This window comes from Equus quagga, chromosome 10, assembly GCF_021613505.1.
Source record: "Equus quagga isolate Etosha38 chromosome 10, UCLA_HA_Equagga_1.0, whole genome shotgun sequence".
Taxonomy (NCBI): Eukaryota; Metazoa; Chordata; class Mammalia; order Perissodactyla; family Equidae; genus Equus; species Equus quagga.
In genome coordinates, this window is record NC_060276.1 from 103,992,095 (window position 1) to 104,001,235 (window position 9,141).

At 44.3% G+C, this 9,141-nt stretch overlaps 1 protein-coding gene across 4 annotated transcripts in view; it reads right to left on the minus strand.

Moving 5' to 3' along the window:
• The window catches only part of ZFX (zinc finger protein X-linked), a 51,346-nt gene extending 45,439 nt beyond the window's left edge, over nucleotides 1–5,907 (minus strand). For 3 of the 4 annotated variants that reach the window (XM_046673434.1, XM_046673432.1, XM_046673435.1), the window contains exon 1: nucleotides 5,304–5,906. The gene's annotated coding sequence lies outside the window, so the exon portion shown is untranslated. Of the gene's footprint in view, nucleotides 1–5,303 lie in introns of all 4 variants that reach the window. The other variant, XM_046673436.1, reaches the window with a different exon arrangement.
• Nucleotides 5,908–9,141: the final 3,234 nt, after the last annotated feature.

Sequence of the window (9,141 nt, forward strand, 5' to 3'; positions counted from 1 at the left end):
TACTTTGAAATACAAGTAAAATGAATGAACTCCATCAACAGTTTTCAAACTTCTCGGTCTCAGGACCCCTTTGCATTTTTAAAAGTTGAGGACGCCAAAGAGTTTTTGTTTACGTGGGTTCTAGCTATAGATATTTATATTAAAAATTAAATCTGAAACATTTACAAAATATTTATTAATTCATAAAAAATTATAAACCCACTGTATATAAACACAAATAACATTTATTTTAAAATAACTTTTTCAAAACAAAAAAAAAACTAGTGAAAGGGTAGCATTGTTTTACATTTTTGCAACTCTCTTTAAAGACAGGCTTAATAGAGGACAGCTGGATTCCCAGAACTGCTTCAATCTCTTATGACATCATGTGCCGTGTGACCTCTGTACAGTACTCAAGCAGCGTACAGAAGAACACAGCCGGAAGAATCTCAGGGATCTCTGGGAAATCCTGGAGCATACTCTGAGAAACCACTGAACTAGATCCACATACAACACGGATAAATCTCAAAAAAACACTGCTAAGTGAAAAAATACATACAAAATGACACACACAGTAGGATACCATTTCCGTAAAGTTAAAACACAGAGAGCTATACTTGATATTGTGTTTGGTACATACATATTAGGACAGTGGTTACTTGTGGCAAAGACGAGACAGGAAAGGGATAGGTGAGCACACTTTAACTGGATTTGTGAGGTTTTCTTTCTTTAAACAAACAAGTTATGAAGCAAATACGTAATAAAATATTGAGACTTGTTAAATCTGGGTAATACTCGCTTTTCAGTAATTCTGAAATAGTTCACAAATTAAAAATTTTAAATATATATTTTTTAAAATCCTAATGGCTGTATACTTCAAGCCACTTAGTTTCCTTAAAGTGTACCTCCCTTTGAGTAAAATATAGTTACAAGATACCTGGATTTTATAAAAAGTTGCTTGGAAAAATAATTTGACTGGAGTAAGAATAGACTGGCAACATTAACTTCAGTGAGTTAAGCAGTGGAGGTGGGGTGGGGGTCACTCAGCTCAGGTGGTGTGCCTTAATACGTACACCCCTTGGTCAAAGGACACAGGCTCGAACAGTTGAAAACTATCTAACTACATAAAATTGTCTCCACCCAATAATTGAGATAATTGTTTTTAGAGATAATGACCATGTGCCAGGTACTGCTCAGAGATAAGAACAAATGAGAACCTGTCTCTACAGCGTTTTGAAAAGATGACAAAAATATAAACACACAGTTAAAACATAATAGGTTAAATGCTAAATTAAAGATGTCCACATTGTTACACGAGACAGAGAAGAAACAATGAGCCCGGAAAAATGATGGTGCTATTAACAGAAAGAAAGCTAGCTGGTTTAGAGGCTGTGGGTTACCAAAAAAAAAAGATTTTCAATAAATATACTAGGCATCTACTATGTGCCAGATAAATTTGGTTTCAGCCATGTTCAGACAGAGGACACCTGGGTGGAGATGGTCAGTAGGCCACTGGAAATGCTAGACGAGAAACTAGAAGAGAGGGTGGGCACGTTAAAGGACACCAACATCAGCGGAGAAGATTCGAGAAAAAACAACAGAGGATTGACCTTGAGTGAAATCCCATGGTAGAAGACAGAGAAGGCACAGAGAGTTTCTGAAACAGAACACTTTTATATGACACACTGCTGACATGCTGTGGAACAGTTTCCCAGTTTGGGAAATACTGGATTTAGGAATAAGTAGGATGAAAAGAAAGAAAAGTACTGGTGAAAGGAGAGAGAAGAGGTGAGGTTTTTGTAAGATGAGCAAATCTAGAGATGTTTACAAGGAGAGCGAAAGACACCAGCAGATTAGAGGGAATGATGCAAGCGGCAGAATCACTGACAGAGCGCTGTCCTTTGGGACGGGAGCAGCACACAGGCAGAGCAGCTGGGCCTCAAGGAGGCCAATTCTTCCTGCAGTGAGAGAACAGGAGGAAAGCCTAGGCAGAGGGAGGAAGAACATGAAGTAGAAGGAGGGAAACTCAACGGCTTAGATCAGATGGTGGTCTTTCTGGTTTTCGTAAAAGATTAGGCCACCTCTGCTGAGGCTGAGGAGTTTCAAGGACAGGTTGAGGAGTTTAAGAGTGAAAAAGAAAGTCTGGAATCACCAGTGTGCGTAAACACAAATAATACAAACAAGGTCATCACTGACAAGTCCAGATGTGCTTGGAGAGGAAGCATTTACAAAAAGCAATGTGGAAAAAAAAATTGTTTTTAATGCACTGTGAGCTGGTTTTTAAAAAAAGAAACTTACATCTATCTGAAACATATGCATAAATTAAAAACTAACGCTTGATTAATCCAGGATGGTTGGGTAATAAGGTGCTCCACCAGTCAGTTTTCCAGAGCATCAAATCAAGGTCTACCCTTCAGGCAAAAAGCATTGTATATTTAACTGTTTGGGATAGAAATCCTTCTCAACTATACACTTATCTCTCTTCTTAATTATACAACTTGAGTCTAACAATCTATCTTGCACATTCACTCTTGCCGTTCTAGAACATCTACCGCTGCTGTACTGCGCGTGCAGCAATACAATTCTCTTTTTTCTTTTTAACTCTTCCATGTCTTTCCCAGCTATCAAGATATATAAAGCGACTGGTTCTTCTGAGTTTATGTTTACCTTTAGCACCTCAACAACCACAGCCCGCCTTAGCAACTTGGGCCTCCTACAATGAACTGTTTCTCAAACTTTTTGTAACCATGGCCCTTTATGATAAACATGAGAATCTCCAGTTCCCTCCCACCGTCACCTGGAGCATGACTGCTCTGACCTGTGGCAGTCTAAGAAAATGGAAAAACAAGTTTCTAAAGAATACTTAACGCTACCTACAGATTTCTATCTTAAAATTCTAGGAAACACATTCCCCAAATGTGCATCTAGGATAGTCAAATATTAATCAAAACATGAGAAGGCCTGGCTTAGCAAACAGCTTTAGTTACCTTCTCAAACAAAGAGATGGTTACTCTCACCAGGAAGAACAGGGATTGCAAAAGGCCATCTGAAGGCCACTGCCTTTTTAGTAATTACTCTTCTAATCCACTTTTCAAAACTGACTTCTTAAATTACCGTGGGAATACCTACAGCTTCATTCCTCATTTTCGTAAAGAAACCCACAGCGCTAGTCCTGTAATTTTCAACCATGGTAAAAATTAGAAACCCCTCCCTATTTGTTTACTACATCTGAGCAAAAGGTGATTTGGAGTGAGAAGTTCGGCTAGAAAAAAGGAGCAGCTGTCTAGTGGAGATGGACCAAGCAAAAAGTAGCCAAATTGGCTTAACTTCTCAACATTCTTGATCATCACTCCGGTAGTGGGAACACTGATCAACTTGCTACTCTCATTATTTCTCAACTTTGAAACTTTTCTTAATCCAATGTAACTGCTAAGTGAATATAAAGCCCGGCTCAGGTGTGTCATCACCGTGCCATCTCAGGGCTCCCTTGTCCTCCCCCATAAGCATAAGCCTCCCCACCTGGCCAGCAAGCTCTTCCACCATCTACCTTTTCTAGCCAGAATTCCCACCACTCCCCTACCCACCCCATCATCTCCAGTCAAAGTGTAACCACTGGCTGTTTTCTGAAGGAGCCTCACCCTTGAAATGCCCTTTCCCCACCCCCACCTCTGCCTAACAAAGTCCTACCCATCCTTCAGTAACCTTCTCAAAATGTCACCTATTTCAGGAACCCTCTCCTGACGCTCCAAATGGAAACCTTGCGGTCCTCCGAAGCCCCAGTAATTGCCTGTGCCTTTCCCGCAGCACTTTAAGTGCATTTCACCTTGTCTCATCTGCCTCTGACCAACAACTTCTCGCAGCCACCGTCTGCATTACAAGAACCTTTCGAATCTTTCTTAGCACCCAGCGCAGTGCCTCGCCAACAAGGGGCTGCGAGATTACAGGCGAGTTGTACGGCAGGCAATCACAACTACCTTAAGGGATGCAATTCTACCTTAGAATTTTTCAAATCAAACAGGGGCTTCTAAATAACCATGAGAAGTACAGGAACAAAAAATACTGCACCACATGACGTTGTCCTTCAGTAAGGAGATAAAAAACTTTCTGCGCTTTCTTTACTCTTCGAAAAAAAGGAAACACTACCAAAACATCACTAATAGCTTCAAAACAGCTTTTCAAAAAAGGTGTTTGCAAATAAACGAGCTGAGAAGCCTTCCAAATTTTATCCCTCGGTTTTTGTGTTGTGCAACTTGCGCTTTTTCCCCTATTGGATAACAGAGTGGTGAGAACCTTCGCATCAAATTTCATTTTTCTTTCTTTATTCAGATGCTTGGGAACGCAGTGATTGTTGGAAAACCACCGCATCGAAAGCACCCTAATAGCCACGTATGACTTGGCGTGAGTAAAAATAACACGTCTCAGGGTCCCATCTGCCGAGGAGCCCAGCAGCCCGGGCTGCCACCCGCCCCGCCGGCCCCCATCGGCTGCAAGCGCAGAGGGAAGGCGCGGGCCAGAGGCGCTGAGGGGCCAGACGTCCCCGGCGCCGGGCGGCAGCAATGGCCGCCTGCGGCAGCTGAGTTCCACTCCAGCGGAAGCAGCTGCAGCCAGTCACGGGGCTGCGGAAGGCAGGGCAGGAAGGTGGCGCTGCCGCCGAGCGCCTGCAGCCCGAGCGCCCATCATGGCGGCGAGGGCAATGGCCGCCGTGGGGAGCGAGCACGCCCCTCCGCGCGCACACGCTGCCGCGCCGGGCCTCCGGGGCCCGTCACCGGAGCCGCCGCCGCCGCCGCCCGCTCTCCGACCCCCCCTCACGGGCTGTAGCGGAATTTTCTCTTCAGACGCCGCCTTCAAGATGGCGGCTCCCCCTCCCGGCAACCCCTCAGTCGTCCCCTGCAGCAGGCGCCGAGCCGCCGCCATCTTGTCCCCCGTCCCTCCCCCCCTCGCTGATATTTACATAGCGAAAATCGGCCCGGCCGGCCTGCGGCCTTCACCTCACGCCTGCAGCCTTCGCCTCCCTGCCAGGCCTCGCCCCCGCGCGGTGCCCCGGGCCGGCCGCGGCGCCGACCTGGGGCCCCTCAGCCGCCTCCCGGGCCACCGGGCGACCCTCCCCCAACCCCCGCCCGTTTACGGAGCGCGCCTCCGCCGCCGCTCGGGGCAGCCGGGCTCCTCCCCGGGCCTAACTGCGGCCTCCTCGGGGCCTGCTCGGCGCCGCGCGCCACACCGCCCGGCCTAGCGCGGAAGGGCGCCTTGCGGGCCGCCGACCAGGCCGGGACCAGGCCGCTGCGCGCGCGCTAGGCCCCGCGGCCGCGGCGGCGCCCGAAACTCACCGGACGGGCGTGCGGGCGGTCGGCGACGGTGGCGGGTGCTGCAGGCCGGCCTTTCTCTGGAGCACTGGGCCGGGCTCCGGCTGGTGGGGCGGGAGGAGGGAGGGAGGAGGGGCCGAGCTCGGAGCTGACAAAAAGCGGCCCAGCTCCCCGGCACGGGCCCGCCGTCAGCACGTCACGTCACCGCCCGGGAGAGAGACCCAGGAAAATGCGGAAGGGTAGATAGGCCCCCTCCTCCGCCCGGTGTGTACCCCTGGAGCCCCGGCTCGGCACCGCTCCCGCCCGCGACCGGGGAGCCCAGTGGCCTCGCTGCGGCGGGGTCTCCGGCGGCCGGAGTCTCCGTGACAGCGCCCCCCTTCTTTCCACCTCCTCCGCGCTCCCGCCCGCCGCCGCTACACACGCGCCGCTGCCGCCGCTTCGGCCGTAAAGGCTGCGCGGGGCCGCGGTCCGGCGACCCCGCGGAGAGGCAGGCGGCCCTTCCCAGCCCCGGCCCGGCCGCCCCCCACCATCTCCCGTGGGCCGCGGCCGCCCCCCGGGCCCTCCCCGGCGATCTACCGCCTCTCCGCGCCGGTCCTGGCCGAGGCGCCTGCTCGAGTTGTTTGCAGGCCCTCAGACCCCCGCCCGCAGTAAATGTGTTTTCTTCATCCCGGTGGCTGGAGAAGAAGATAAATTTAGCAACCCCCGCCGTCCCCTGCCTTTGCTTAAAAAAAAAAAAAAAAAAAAATCTTTGAAATAAAATGAAAATAGGCTTGCCAGTCTAAATGGGTGTATGGGCGAGAGAAGGGGGAGAAGGGTTATCCTGCAGCAACTACCAAACAGGTTTTTGGATTTTTTTTTTAATAAGCGTTCAGTCAGAGAACCTAACTGATTTTATTAGTTTGCGGGAAAAAATGAGGAAGAGGGTTACATTTTGAAACTCGTTTCGCACATTGCAATAAGCAGGAATTTTTGATATATTTTCTATATATCTGTGTTTCAGAGTTTAGGAGCCTATGAAATGTAGGTCTTGTGTAATTGTTTCATAATGATTTTTTTCACATTAATAAATATAGAGAGAGGTAGCAGAATGGGGTATGGATTCTTTTTTACAAACTGCTTAATCCTTTTAAAGTTTAAAAAGACTTAGGAGAGAAGGAAAAATAGCTATTTGATTAAACAAAGCGTTTATCAACTCCAAAAATGTGTATTTTGCGTTTTCATTAGTTTAAATTTTTAAGCTCTTTCCATACTGAACTTGGGACCCAAACTATGTTTAAAAGTTCCTAGTTAAACGTTAAATAGTGTAGTCTTTACATTAATCTGGACTCTGACATGCTTTATTTCTTCAGTTCACTAAATGTTAAAGACATTTTTAGACAGTAAAAAACACGAAAGTTATAAAACAAATAGCATATTGGTGTGAAATGCCTTTAAATACAGAGGACGTGTATTTTAGTTTCCTGTCATAACTTTTAAAACTCCCAGAATGCAAGCTGTCCTTTTCCTCAGACATCTTACAATTATAAAATGCTTTCAAAAAGGAAAAACAAAGGTATAGCAAGAAGAAATCCCTGAGAATGTACTGGATGGTAATTTTTCTCTCAAGGTTTTAGCTTTGATTGTTTTTTTCAAGCGATTAAATTTCCTTTCAAAGATGACAAATGACAACATGTCTTCCTTGTTTATAGAAAGTTCCATTGGGCTGTGATGTAGACTGTATTCACAGAAAGGTAAATAAAACTAATATTTTTTCAAGTAAAAAAAGTGAAAAATAGTTTGCATACCCACACTAATATAATTTTTAAAATTTGATGACCAGCGTTTTAAGTACTTTCCAAGGGCCTCGGTTTAATGCTATGGTATGTCAGGAATGGGGTCTCATCATCCATGCAACTGTAAACAGCATGAACACAAAAACCTAATGTCAGCGTTCTTGTTAGTTCTTCCATAATTACCAACAAATACTTCTAAGTCCACCAGTATAAAGCACGTAAGAAAAGTGTGTCAAGAAGCATAAGCAAAAAAGATGTTTCTTCAATTTAAAAGACCAGGAGTCGTTTAGGGATTGATATTTTTAAAGAGCCCTTTGCCATTGCTTTTCATACATAAAGAGACAACTGTTAACTTTGATGGGAAACAAGGAAAGGATGGCCTAGTTCTATTAATTATTTTGGATAAAACTTTACTGAAGTCCAAAAAAGATTATTCTATAGATGATTGTACAGATGAGGTCAACTATACTTTTCTTTGAGTTTTCACAAAAGGGAAAGTTAAGTTGTACTTCAAATCCATTTATGGAAGGCCGTAAAAAACAGTATGATAAAAATCATTTTACTAGAAGCACACAATATAAAATACTCATGATAAAGTGAAGGTGCAAAGGAAGTGTGAAGAGCAGAGATCAGAAATCATTAAATGTTATAATAAAATACAAAATACAGTTTATGAAAAGCTTCATGATAGGACCTTGAGAACACCTAAGATCACTGAAAGCGTTTGGTAATCAAGCACTGGGTGATTAAGCACCCGACACCTGGCCCTTAAATGACCTACTACAGCCTATCTTGCATTGATACTTTCGTTCATAGTTTTAGTGTCAGGGACCTACAGAATTCTGGGCACAGGGAGTAAAAAGATGTGCTTGGCCTTGGGGAACTGAATAAGTAGGCTGTCTGTCTATGGCAGAATAACAACATTCTTAAGTGCTTTCATTTCTCACTTAAATAAACACACAATAAACGGAAATTTTATTTAAGGAGATTGAGAGCAGAACATTTCAAAGGCATATGCTGTGAATACAAAATAGATGGTTTCAAAGCAGTCAAAGGGATTTTGGTTATGTGTTAAAATTTATTTGTTCCTTCAGAGCTATTACAGATAGTTAAAAGCATCTACTCAAGGTTTTGACAGCGTTGTAGTAACTTAACTAAAGATCTCTGACGTTTATAGGTCCTTGAGCCAGAAATAATGCAAGGCCTTTCGATCATTTTTCCAGAGAAAGATTAGTCCGAAAACAAGCTGTTAAAAACAAAAAGGAAGAAAAGAAAACAGAAGAAGAAGAAAAGAAAAGAAACTGTTGATTTTTCACTCCACATCACTGACTGATGGAAATCCAAATAGGAAACAATAAATTATTGGCTTATGAGAAAATATAGACCTTTTTGAATAAAGTTGTGGTAATTCATTATTTTATATCCCAAAGGTTACAAAATATTTACTTTCCCCTAGAAAGGCCCTAGTTTTATTGAACTACGTACACCGTATAAAAATTAACCATTTATCTGATATTTGATACTTAAGTTATCTCATACTTATTGTAACATGAGCAAATTGCATCATGTTGGACTTCAGCAGGCTGTAATTAAGGCCGAGTAAGAATCTTTAATCTGAGTCTTTAAGCCACACACCCTCCCCAAGGGAAATAATTTTAAAATTAACAATAACTGACAAATAGGTGATTTTCAAACAGTATTTTTCACATGGGTCATTAGTTAAATAAGACATTGTTTAATTCCTGAAAATCACCAATAGCCAAATTCTGCCTCGTGGATTATGAATCACAGGACACAGCAAACAAACTAGCTCCTAAAAGAGGTAAAAATCAATATGTGAGGACTGGAAACAGTGATTAACAATAAGGAGCACCCCGGCTGCCCAGACTGGGCCCTCTATATATACAATTTTCCACTAAAGGAACCAAGATTTCTGGGAGAAATGACTGATTCCTGGGCTGGAGCAGAAAAGTACAAGATGATCCAGGAATGTCTCCTTATAACAGAAAGCACGAAAAGAAAGTGTCAAAGCTTACTAGGGGTGTGTCAAAAGGTCTCAGGAGCCAGCTTAAAGAGGCTCCAGTTGGCTA